This window comes from Triticum aestivum, chromosome 4D (genome assembly GCF_018294505.1).
Source record: "Triticum aestivum cultivar Chinese Spring chromosome 4D, IWGSC CS RefSeq v2.1, whole genome shotgun sequence".
NCBI classification, from domain to species: Eukaryota; Viridiplantae; Streptophyta; class Magnoliopsida; order Poales; family Poaceae; genus Triticum; species Triticum aestivum.
The window spans coordinates 121,806,964-121,820,780 of NC_057805.1; positions in this window are offsets into that span (position 1 = coordinate 121,806,964).

Here is a 13,817-nt window from a genome sequence, read left to right on the forward strand (position 1 = left end):
CGTTCATTGCCGGGAAAACATTGAGATGCCTGGTTTTTAAATTCTAGTAAATCCAAAACTCGTCTGAAATTCAAGAAACTTGGCATGCTATCATGGAGCGGCATCAACATGCCGTGGTAAATTTTTTGTCCCATTTGGGGCAGGTTTGGGTATATGCTTCTCACAAACCGGAGCTTCTCACAACAAGCACAATGGTTTTCGATAGGGAACGTCCCACCTTTGCAGACGAAACGATATCCATTGCCTCTTGTTGCTTTCAATTTTTTATCGTGTCAATATAGAACAGCAGGAGTGTTGTGCGAATTTTTGTGATTTTTCGGGGTTCGTTTGGACATTTTTATGCATTAACTGAGTTTTCAATGCATTTATGTGCATAATTCAAAATTGAACTACATGCACATGCTCCGGTGCATATAAATTGGTTGAAAAATCAAATCTCTGTCCTTGGGTGCATGCTTAGGTCCCATGCAAGAAATGGGAATGAATTTCAAGCACCAGGGCACCGTTCATTGCCGGGAAAACATTGAGATGCCTTGTTTTCAAATTCTAGTAAATCCAAAACTCGTGTGAAATTCATGAAACTTGGCATGCTATCATGGAGCGGCATCAACATGCCGTGGTAAATTTTTTGTCCCATTTGGGGCAGGTTTGGGTATATGCTTCTCACAAACTGGAGCTTCTCACAACAAGCATGATGGTTTTCGGTAGGGAACGTCCCACCTTTGGGGATGAAACGATATCCATTGCCTCTTATTGCTTTCAATTTTTTTCTCGTGTCAACATAGAACAACATGAGTGTTGTGTGAATTTTTGTGATTTTTCGGGGTTCGTTTGGATATTTTAATGCATTAACCGAGTTTTCAATGCATTTATGTGAATAATTCGAAATTGAAGTACATGAACATGCTCCGGTGCATATAAATTGGTTGAAAAATCAAATCTCTGTCCTTGGGTGCAAGCTTAGGTCCCATGCAAGAAATGGGAATGAATTTCAAACACCAGGGCACCATTCATTGCCGGCAAAACATTGATGTGGCTGGTTTTCAAATTCTAGTAAATCCAAAACTCGTCTGAAATTCATGAAACTTGGATGCTATCATAGAGCGGCATCAACATGCCGTGGTAAATTTTTTGTCCCATTTGGGGCAGGTTTGGGTATATGCTTCTCACAAACTGGATCTTCTCACAACAAGCATGACGGTTTTCGGTATGGAACGTCCCACCTTTGGGGACGAAACGATATTCATTGCCTCTTATTGCTTTCAAATTTTTTCTCGTGTCAACATAGAACAACAGGAGTGTTGTATGAATTTTTCTAATTTTTCGGGGTTCGTTTGGACATTTTTATGCATTAACCGAGTTTCCAATGCATTTATATGCATAATTCAAAATTGAACTACATGCACATGCTCCGGTGCATATAAATTGATTGAAAAATCAAATCTATGTCCTTGGGTGCATGCTTAGGTCCCATGCAAGAAATGGGAATGAATTTCAAGCACCAGGGCACCGTTCATTGCCGGGAAAACATTGAGATGCCTTGTTTTTAATTTCTAGTAAATCCAAAACTCGTCTGAAATTCATGAAACTTGGCATGCTATCATGGAGCGGCATCAACATGCCGTGGTAAAAATTTTGTCCAATTTGGGGCAGGTTTGGGTATATGCTTCTCACAAACTGGAGCTTCTCACAACAAGCATGATGGTTTTCGGTAGGGAACGTCCCACCTTTGGGGACGAAACGATATCCATTGCCTCTTATTGCTTTCAATTTTTTTTCTCGTGTCAACATAGAACAACAGGAGTGTTGTGTGAATTTTTTGTGATTTTTCGGGGTTTGTTTGGACATTTTTATGCATTAACCGAGTTTTCTATGCATTTATGTGCATAGTTCAAATTTGAAGTACATGCACATGCTCTGGCGCATATAAATTGGTTGAAAAATCAAATTTGTGTCCTTGGGTGCATGCTTAGGTCCCATGCAAGAAATGGGAATGAATTTCAAACACCAGGGCACCGTGGATTACCGGCAAAACATTGAGATGCCTGGTTTTCCAATTCTATTAAATCCAAAACTCGTCTAAAATTCATGAAACTTGGCATGCTATCATGGAGCGGCATAAACATGCCGTGGTAATTTTTTTGGCCTATTTGGGGTAGGTTTGGGTATATGCTTCTCACAAACCGGAGCTTCTCACAACAAGCATGATTGTTTTCGGTCGGGAACGTCCCACCTTTGGGGACCAAACGATATCCATTGCCTCTTATTGCTTTCAATTTTTTTCTCGTGTCAACATAGAACAACAGGAGTGTTGTGTGATTTTTTGTGATTTTTCGGGGTTCGTTTGGACATTTTTGTGCATTAACTGAGTTTTAATTGCATTTATGTGCATAATTCAAATTTGAACTACATGCACATGCTCTGGTGCATATAAACTGGTTGAAAAATCAAATCTGTGTCCTTGAGTGCATGCTGAGGTCCCATGCAAGAAATGTGAATGAATTTCAAACACCAGGGCACGTTGATTGCCGGCAAAACATTGAGATGCCTGGTTTTTAAATTCTAGTAAATCCAAAACTCGTCTAAAATTCATGAAACTTGGCATGCTATCATGGAGCGGCATCAACATGCCGTGGTAAAAATTTTGTCCTATTTGGGGCAGGTTTTGGTATATGCTTCTCACAAACCGGAGCTTCTCACAACAAGTATGATTGTTTTCGGTAGGGAACGTCCCACCTTTGGGGACGAAACGATATCCATTGCCTCTTATTGCTTTCAAATTTTTTCTCGTGTCAACATAGAAAAACAGGAGTGTTGTGTGATTTTTTGTGATTTTTTGGGGTTCGTTTGGACATTTTTATGCATTAACTGAGTTTTCAATGCATTTATGTGCATAATTTAAAATTTAACTACATGCACATGCTTCGGTGCATATAAATTGGTTGAAAAATCAAATATGTGTCCTTGGGTGCATGCTTGGGTCCCATGCAAGAAATGGGAATGAATTTCAAACACCAGGGCACCGTTCATTGCCGGGAAAACATTGAGATGCCTGGTTTTTAAATTCTAGTAAATCCAAAACTCGTCTGAAATTCAAGAAACCTGGCATGCTATCATGGAGCGGCATCAACATGCCGTGGTAATTTTTTTGTCCCATTTGGGGCAGGTTTGGGTATATGCTTCTCACGTACTGGAGCTTCTCACAACAAGCATGATGGTTTTCGGTAGGGAACGTCCCACCTTTGGGGACGAAACGATATCCATTGCCTCTTGTTGCTTTAAATTTTTTTCTCGTGTCAACATAGAACAACAGGAGTGTTGTGTGAATTTTTGTGATTTTTTGGGGTTCGTTTGGACATTTTTATGCATTAACTGAGTTTTCAATGCATTTATGTGCATAATTCAAAATGGAACTACATGCACATGCTCCGGTGCATATAAATTGCTATAAAAATCATATCTCTGTCCTTGGGTGCATGCTTAGGTCCCATGCAAGAAATGGGAATGAATTTCAAGCACCAGGGCACCGTTCATTGCCGGGAAAACATTGAGATGCCTTGTTTTTAAATTCTGGTAAATCCAAAACTCGTGTGAAATTCATGAAACTTGGCATGCTATCATGGAGCAGCATCAACATGCCGTGGTAAAATTTTTGTCCCATTTGGGGCAGGTTTGGGTATATGCTTCTCACGTACTGGAGCTTCTCACAACAAGCATGATGGTTTTCGTTAGGGAACGTCCCACCTTTGGGGACGAAACGATATCCATTGCCTCTTGTTGCTTTCAATTTTTTTCTCGTGTCAACATAGAACACCATGAGTGTTGTGTTATTTTTTGTGATTTTTCGGGGTTCTTTTGGACATTTTAATGCATTAACCGAGTTTTCAATGCATTTATGTGCATAATTCGAAATTGAAGTACATGAACATGCTCCGGTGCATATAAATTGGTTGAAAAATCAAATCTCTGTCCTTGGGTGCATGCTTAGGTCCCATGCAAGAAATGGGAATGAATTTCAAACACCAGGGCACCGTTCATTGCCGGCAAAACATTGATGTGCCTGGTTTTTAAATTCTAGTAAATCACAAACTCGTCTGAAATTCATGAAACTTGGATGCTATCATAGAGCGGCATCAACATGCCGTGGTAAATTTTTTGTCCCATTTGGGGCAGGTTTGGGTATATGCTTCTCACAAACTAGATCTTCTCACAACAAGCATGATGGTTTTCGGTAGGGAACGTCCCACCTTTGGGGACGAAACGATATGCATTGCCTCTTATTGCTTTGAAATTTTTTCTCGTGTCAACATAGAACAACAGGAGTGTTGTGTGAATTTTTGTGATTTTTCGGGGTTCGTTTGGACATTTTTATGCATTAACCGAGTTTTCAATGCATTTATATGCAGAATTCAAAATTGAACTACATGCACATGCTCCGGTGCATATAAATTGGTTGAAAAATCAAATCTGTGTCCTTGGGTGCATGCTTAGGTCCCATGCAAGAAATGGGAATGAATTTCAAGCACCAGGGCACCGTTCATTGCCGGGAAAACATTGAGATGCCTTGTTTCTAATTCTAGTAAATCCAAAACTCGTCGGAAATTCATGAAACTTGGCATGCTATCATGGAGCGGCATCAACATGCCGTGGTAAATTTTTTGGCCAATTTGGGGCAGGTTTGGGTATATGCTTCTCACAAACTGGAGCTTCTCAGAACAAGCATGATGGTTTTCGGTAGGGAACATCCCACCTTTGGGGACGATATCCATTGCCTCTTATTGCTTTCAATTTTTTTTCTCGTGTCAACATAGAACAACAGGAGTGTTGTGTGAATTTTTGTGATTTTTCGGGGTTCGTTTGGACATTTTAATGCATTAACCGAGTTTTCAATGCATTTATGTGCATAATTCGAAATTGAACTACATGAACATGCTCCGGTGTATATAAATTGGTTGAAAAATCAAATCTCTGTCCTTGGGTGCATGCTTAGGTCCCGTGTAAGAAATGGGAATGAATTTCAAACACCAGGGCACCGTTCATTGCCGGCAAAACATTGAGGTGCCTGGTTTTTAAATTCTAGTAAATCCAAAACTCATCTGAAATTCATGAAAATTGGATGCTATCGTAGAGCGGCATCAACATGCCGTGGTAAATGTTTTGTCCCATTTGGGGCAGGTTTGGGTATATGCTTCTGACAACAAGCATGATGGTTTTCGGTAGGGAACGTCCCACCTTTGGGGACGAAACGATATGCATTGCCTCTTATTGCTTTCAAATTTTTTCTTGTGTCAACATAGAACAACAGGAGTGTTGTGCCAATTTTCGTGATTTTTCGGGGTTCGTTTGAACATATTTATGCATTAAGTGAGTTTTCAATGCATTTATGTGCATAATTCAAAATTGGACTACATGCACATGCTCCGGTGCATATAAATTGGTTGAAATATCAAATCTGTGTCCTTGGGTGCATGCTTAGGTCCCATGCAAGAAATTGGAATGAATTTCAAACACCAGGGCACCGTTGATTGCCGGCAAAACATTGAGATGCCTGGTTTTTAAATTCTAATAAATCCAAAACTCGTCTGAAATTCATGAAACTTGGCATGCTATCATGGAATGGCACCCGACATGCTGTGGTATTTTCCGTGTCCATTTTGAGAGAAGGCGCACTCAAATAATGACAGCCAACAAAGGCATTTTGAAAAAATAGCTGCCACTTTAATATCTCAAATGTTTGTATAATACAAACCGTGTGTGTTCTGTTAACCATTCACGTGACGCCACGTGTCTTGGTTTTAATGGTTGTAGGAGGTGCCGTGCGGACAGCTGCTTGACCTTGACTGAACGGGAGGCGTGCGAGCGCCGTCCGGTGCGCATGCTGACCGAGAGGCGTGCAAGTTGTCCTCGAATGCGCAGGCTCACCGGGAAGCGTGCGAGCTGTACGTTGCGCAGGCTCACTGGGAGCGAGCCCTTTGACTTCCATGGCCACCCGCCTTGCTCGCATCCTCTCCATTAATGGCGCCCAAGCCGCAGTTTAATTCGCTTTTTAAATATAAAACACTCATCGCAAGTTCCTCCTTATTATATACAACTATAAATTTTTTTGCTTCCTCCTGGTTTCCTGACATCACGGTCCCACACCATCGTCAACCTATATAGTCAATAAATGAGAGAACTGCACAAGGAGCGGCCCACAGTTGGGACCCAGCAGCTCAAGCAGTATTTGTTTTTTTACGTGTAAGCGGAGTTTTTCTTGAATGATGTTTTTGTTGTTGTTCAAAGGAACAGGGTATCAACTGGGAGGGCTGTGGCCCGTCTAGCCCAGGCTATTATTTTATGTCGACCAAATATCCAGCCCAGATATTATTTTTTCCAGGGTATCAACTAGGAGAACATAATGCACCCACAACTATTGAACATCACATTGCAGAATTGAACTAAACAGTTAACTGAACAGCACAACACAAATGAACCAAACGTTAACTGAGGACCACATTGCACAATGTATAACCAAACCAAGCATGCTTGACAACTTGGAAATATAGCAATTGTATTCGTTTCTCATGTATTTTGTAAAGATAAATTCGATTTATTTCTCACATGGAAGACAATAAAAAATTGCCGCCTGAAGAATTGAACATCACATTTGCAGAATTGAACCAAACAGTTAACTGAAGAGGACAACTAATTAACAAAACAATTAATAAGTGAGCACCACACTGCACGACATATAGAACATATACACTAGAGCAACAGATTGCATGGTAAAATTAGATAGCACAATTCACTAGAATTTGTGAAGGAAAGGCAGGAGCAGCACACGCAACGGGTAAACCGAGCATGCTTAACCGGCGTAGCTAGAAAATGGCAAGGTGCTCCTCCAAGATCTAGGGGTCGGCACGAATGGCAGCCATCGCGACCACATCCGCGCGTGCGACCGCGATTTGCTTCTCCGTTGCCAAATGCTCCTTGAGATCCTGGCTATATTGCGTGCACCATGGCTTAGGGCGGCGCTTATTTGGTGGAGGGGTCGGTGATTTAGGTGGAAGGTGTCGCACTCGCGCCGGCAGTCGGGGCATGTGGGATATGGAAGGAGGAGGAGGATGGGGGTCGGGTGTGGATTAACTGCCTGGATAGACGAGGCCGAGCAGCGTGAAGGAGGGTCGCCGGCGAGGAGGTGGCGGAGCTGCAAGCAAGGAGTGAAGGTTTCAACTTGGAAAGGAAGGCGGAAAGAGGGGGAAATGTGGCTTTTGGTAAGGGGGGGGGGCGGGGAGGTAGATATTTCCGCGGAAGCCGAAAATTTGGAATCGCTTCAGCCAAAAAACTGGCGCGCAAAGTGTCATTAGACACGGTCCCTTATTCAGAACTGTGTACGATATGTGGACATCACAAACGATTCAGATAGCTTAACCCGTGTGTGATGAGTTTGAACCTCAAAATTTTTTGTTCGAATTTCCATGGTTACAGTGGTCATCCACGTCATTGCATAATTTGGGTACACAAAGGAGACTACAATACACCCACACTTCTTAATCAAGCAAGTTCAGCAATTAAACAGAGCTAGCTGACAATTTCTCTAACAAATTAAAGACCGGCGCTCTTTATTATACAAAACAAAGAGTTGTACTATGGCTGGTGCTCGTCGATCTCCGCCGCCGCCTCCATGTCCATCTCGCGCCTGACGGTCTCCTGGGGAAGGGGCTCCATGGCATCGATCACACCATACTCGGCAAGCATCTCGCCATCCGCGTCCGCCATCTCTTTGGAAAAGGCCGCCTCGAGCTGGGCGTGGGCGGACGCGATTTGGGCTTGGACGGGCTCTGTCGTTGCAAGGTATGCGGCGGAGGAACGGACGGCTGCTCGAACACTCTCGGCGATTGCCAGCTCTTCGGCCATGGGTTGCCAACCGTTGTCGGAGAAGCTTCGTTCGATTTGTGTGGTGACTGCCAGGAGCTCCTCAACATGGTCGTGGGCGGCCTCCATCAGGGCTAAGGCCGCCGCTGCAGAACGGGCAGCTGCTGTGCCGCTCTCACCAGTTGCTATCCCCGAGGCAGATGTTGCTGCCGCCACCTGAGAAGCAACAACGGCCGTTTGGGCTCATGCACCTTATTAGCACGCGCATGGCGGCTGCGGCCGCGCTCTCGCCGGTGTGGGCCACCGAAGTTGCCCTCATGACGCGGGTCCACGTGCCCATCTTTCACCGGCGATGATTGAACATTGAAATGATATTTGGGGAGCGAGCTACTATGCTTGAGACGTCGGCTGTTGACTGTAGCCGACGCACCTTCTCGCGTAAGCCATAGGCGTACTATACACCGACGGTGCTCCAGGATATTTTGTGCTGCATCTCACACGCTTGCTGATAATAAACTGTGTGCGATCTACTTGATTTTTCATCTAGATTTGAATTACATAATGGGGTCACAGCGGCAATGGACGGTGTTTGAATTGCTAGAACTTTTATCTGGAGTGAACATGCAACTATATGTGTGTCGTAAAAGAATTGGAATTATTCAGCGTTCGTTTAAACATTTTATATATTAAATTGGTTTTGTAGCCATTTCAGGTGCACAATTCAAAATTAAACTACATGCACATGCTCCAATGCATATAAATTGGTTGAAAAATCGAATATGTGCCCTTGGGTGCATGCTTAGGTCCCATGCAAGAAATGGGAATGAATTTCAAACACCAGGGCACCGTTGATTGCTGACAAAACATTGAGATGCCTGGATTTTAAATTCTAGTAAATCCAAAACTCGTCTGAAATTCATGAAACTTGGCATGCTATCATGGAGCGGCATCAACATGCCGTGGTAAAAAATTTGTCCCATTTGGGGCAGGTTTGGGTATATGCTTCTCACAAACCGGAGCTTCTCACAACAAGCATGATGGTTTTCGGTAGGGAAGGTCCCACGTTTGGGGAAAAAACGATATCCACTGCCTCTTATTGCTTTCAATTTTTTTTCTCGTGTCAACATAGAACAACAGGAGTGTTGTGTGAATTTTTGTGATTTTTCGGGGTTCGTTTGGACATTTTTATGCATTAACCGAGTTTTCAATGCATTTATGTGCATAGTTCAAATTTGAACTACATGCACATGCTCTGGTGCATATAAATTGGTTGAAAAATCAAATATGTGTCCTTGGGTGCATGCTTAGGTCCCATGCAAGAAACGGGAATGAATTTCAAACACCAGGGCACCGTTGATTGCCCGCAAAACATTGAGATGCCTAGTTTTTAAATTCTAGTAAATCCAAAACTCGTCTAAAATTCATGAAACTTGCCATGCTACCACGGAGCAGCATCAACATGCCGTGGTAAACTTTTTGTCGTATTTGGCGCAGGTTTGGGTCTACGCTTCTCACAAACCGAAGCTTCTCACAACAAGCATGATGGTTTTCGGTAGGGAACGTCCCACCTTTGGGGACGAAATGATATCCATTGCCTCTTATTGCTTTCAAATTCTTTCTTGTGTCAACATAGAACAACATGAGTGTTGTGTGAATTTTTGTGATTTTTTGGGGTTCGTTTGGACATTTTTATGCATTAACTGAGTTTTCAATGCATTTACGTGCATAATTCAAATTTGAAGTACATGCACATGCTCTGGGCATATAAATTGGTTGAAAAATCAAATTTGTGTCCTTGGGTGCATGCTTAGGTCCCATGCAAGAAATAGGAATGAATTTCAAACACCAGGGCACCATTGATTTCCGGCAAAACATTGAGATGCCTGGTTTTCAAATTCTAGTAAATCCAAAACTCGTCTAAAATTCATGAAACTTGGCATGCTATCATGGAGTGGCATAAACATGCCGTGGTAAATTTTTTGTCCTATTTGGGGTAGGTTTGGGTATATGCTTCTCACAAACTGGAGCTTCTCAAAACAAGCATGATGGTTTTCGGTAGGGAACATCCCACCTTTGGGGACGAAACAATATCCAGTGCCTCTTATTGCTTTCAATTTTTTTCTCGTGTCAACATAGAACAACAGGAGTGTTGTGTGATTTTTTGTGATTTTTCGGGGTTCGTTTGGACATTTTTGTGCATTAACTGAGTTTTAATTGCATTTATGTGCATAATTCAAATTTGAACTACGTGCACATGCTCTGGTGCATATAAATTGGTTGAAAAATCAAATTTGTGTACTTGGGTGCATGCTTAGGTCCCATGCAAGAAATGTGAATGAATTTCAAACACCAGGGCACGTTGATTGCCGGCAAAACATTGAGATGCCTGGTTTTTAAATTCTAGTAAATCCAGAACTCGTCTAAAATTCATGAAACTTGGCATGTTATCATGGAGCGGCATCAGCATGCCGTGGTAAAAATTTTGTCCTATTTGGGCCAGGTTTTGGTATATGCTTCTCACAAACCGGAGCTTCTCACAAAAAGTATGATTGTTTTCGGTAGGGAACGTCCCACCTTTGGGGACGAAACGATATCCATTGCCTCTTATTGCTTTCAAATTTTTTCTCGTGTCAACATAGAACAACAGGAGTGTTGTGTGAATTTTTGTGATTTTTGGGGGTTCGTTTGGACATTTTTATGCATTAACTGAGTTTTCAATGCATTTATGTGCATAATTTAAATTTAACTACATGCACATGCTTCGGTCCATATAAATTGGTTGAAAAATCAAATATGTGTCCTTGGGTGCATGCTTAGGTCCCATGCAAGAAATGGGAATGAATTTAAAACATAGGGCACCGTTCATTGCCGGGAAAACATTGAGATGTCTGGTTTTTAAATTCTAGTAAATCCAAAACTCGTCTGAAATTCAAGAAACTTGGCATGCTATCATGGAGCGGCATCAACATGCCGTGGTAAATTTTTTGTCCCATTTGGGGCAGGTTTGGGTATATGCTTCTCACAAACCGGAGCTTCTCACAACAAGCACAATGGTTTTCGATAGGGAACGTCCCACCTTTGCAGACGAAACGATATCGATTGCCTCTTGTTTCTTTCAATTTTTTTCTCGTGTCAACATAGAACAACAGGAGTGTTGTGCGAATTTTTGTGATTTTTCGGGGTTCGTTTGGACATTTTTATGCATTAACTGAGTTTTCAATGCATTTATGTGCATAATTCAAAATTGAACTACATGCACATGCTCCGGTGCATATAAATTGGTTGAAAAATCATATCTCTGTCCTTGGGTGCATGCTCAGGTCCCATGCAAGAAATGGGAATGAATTTCAAGCACCAGGGTACCGTTCATTGCCGGGAAAACATTGAGATGCCTTGTTTTTAAATTCTAGTAAATCCAAAACTCATGTGAAATTCATGAAACTTGGCATGCTATCATGGAGCGGCATCAACCTGCCGTGGTAAAAATTTTGTCCCATTTGGGGCAGGTTTGGGTATATGCTTCTCATGAACTGGAGCTTCTCACAACTAGCATGATGGTTTTCGGTAGGGAACTTCCCACCTTTGGGGACGAAACGATATCCATTGCCTCTTATTGCTTTCAATTTTTTTCTCGTGTCAACATAGAACAACATGAGTGTTGTGTGATTTTTTGTGATTTTTCGGGGTTCGTTTGGACATTTTAATGCATTAACCGAGTTTTCAATGCATTTATGTGCATAATTCGAAGTTGAAGTACATGAACATGCTCCGGTGCATATAAATTGGTTGAGAAATCAAATATCTGTCCTTGGGTGCATGCTTAGCTCCCATGCAAGAAATGGGAATGAATTTCAAACACCAGGGCACCGTTCATTGCCGGGAAAACATTGAGATGCCTGGTTTTTAAATTCTAGTAAATCCAAAACTCGTCTGAAATTCAAGAAACCTGGCATGCTATCATGGAGCGGCATCAACATGCCGTGGTAAATTTTTTGTCCCATTTGGGGTAGGTTTGGGTATATGCTTCTCACAAACTAGAGCTTCTCACAACAAGCATGACGGTTTTCGGTAGGGAACGTCCCACCTTTTGGGACGAAACGATATGCATTGCCTCTTATTGCTTTGAAATTTTTTCTCGTGTGAACATAGAACAACAGGAGTGTTGTGTGAATTTTTGTGATTTTTCGGGGTTCGTTTGGACATTTTTATGCATTAACCGAGTTTTCAATGCATTTTTATGCATTAGCCGAGTTTTCAATGCATTTATATGCATAATTCAAAATTGAACTACATGCACATGCTCCGGTGCATACAAATTGGTTGAAAAATCAAATCTGTGTCCTTGGGTGCATGCTTAGGTCCCATGCAAGAAATGGGAATGAATTTCAAGCACCATGGCACTGTTCATTGCTGAGAAAACATTGAGATGCCTTGTTTCTAATTCTAGTAAATCCAAAACTCGTCTGAAATTCATGAAACTTGGCATGCTATCATGGAGCGGCATCAACATGCCGTGGTAAAATTTTTGTCCAGTTTGGGGCAGGTTTGGGTATATGCTTCTCACAAACTGGAGCTTCTCACAACAAGCATGATGGTTTTCGGTAGGGAACATCCCACCTTTGGGGACGAAACGATATCCATTGCCTCTTATTGCTTTCAATTTTTTTTTTCTCGTGTCAACATAGAACAACAGGAGTGTTGTGTGAATTTTTTGTGATTTTTCGGGGTTCGTTTGGACATTTTAATGCATTAACCGAGTTTTCAATGCATTTATGTGCATAATTCGAAATTGAACTACACGCACATGCTCTGGTGCATATAAATTGGTTGAAAAATCAAATCTGTGTCCTTGGGTGCATGCTTAGGTCCCGTGCAAGAAATGGGAATGAATTTCAAACACCAGGGCACCGTTGATTGCCGGCAAAACATTGAGATGCCTAGTTTTTAAATTCTAGTAAATCCAAAACTCGTCTAAAATCATGAAACTTGGCATGCTACCACGGAGCAGCATCAACATGCCGTGGTAAATTTTTTGTCGTATTTGGCGCAGCTTTGGGTATACGCTTCTCACAAACCGGAGCTTCTCACAACAAGCATGATGGTTTTCGGTAGGGAACGCCCCACCTTTGGGGACGAAATGATATCCATTGCCTCTTATTGCTTTCAAATTCTTTCTCGTGTCAACATAGAACAACAGGAGTGTTGTGTGAATTTTTGTGATTTTTTGGGGTTCGTTTGGACATTTTTATGCATTAACTGAGTTTTCAATGCATTTATGTGCATAATTCAAATTTGAAGTACATGCACATGCTCTGGCGCATATAAATTGGTTGAAAAATCAAATTTGTGTCCTTGGGTGCATGCTTAGGTCCCATGCAAGAAATGGGAATGAATTTCAAACACCAGGGCACCGTTGATTGCCGGCAAAACATTTAGATGCCTGGTTTTCCAATTCTATTAAATCCAAAACTCGTCTAAAATTCATGAAACTTGGCATGCTATCATGGAGCGGCATAAACATGCCGTGGTAAATTTTTTGTCCTATTTGGGGTAGGTTTGGGTATATGCTTCTCACAAGCCGGAGCTTCTCACAACAAGCATGATTGTTTTCGGTAGGGAACGTCCCACCTTTGGGGACGAAACGATATCCATCGCCTCTTATTGCTGTCAATTTTTTTCTCATGTCAACATAGAACAACAGGAGTGTTGTGTGATTTTTTGTGATTTTTCGGGGTTCGTTTGGACATTTTTGTGCATTAACTAAGTTTTAATTGCATTTATGTGCATAATTCAAATTTGAACTACATGCACATGCTCTGGTGCATATAAACTGGTTGAAAAATCAAATCTGTGTCCTTGAGTCCATGCTGAGGTCCCATGCAAGAAATGTGAATGAATTTCAAACACCAGGGCACGTTGATTGCCGGCAAAACATTGAGATGCCTGGTTTTTAAATTCTAGTA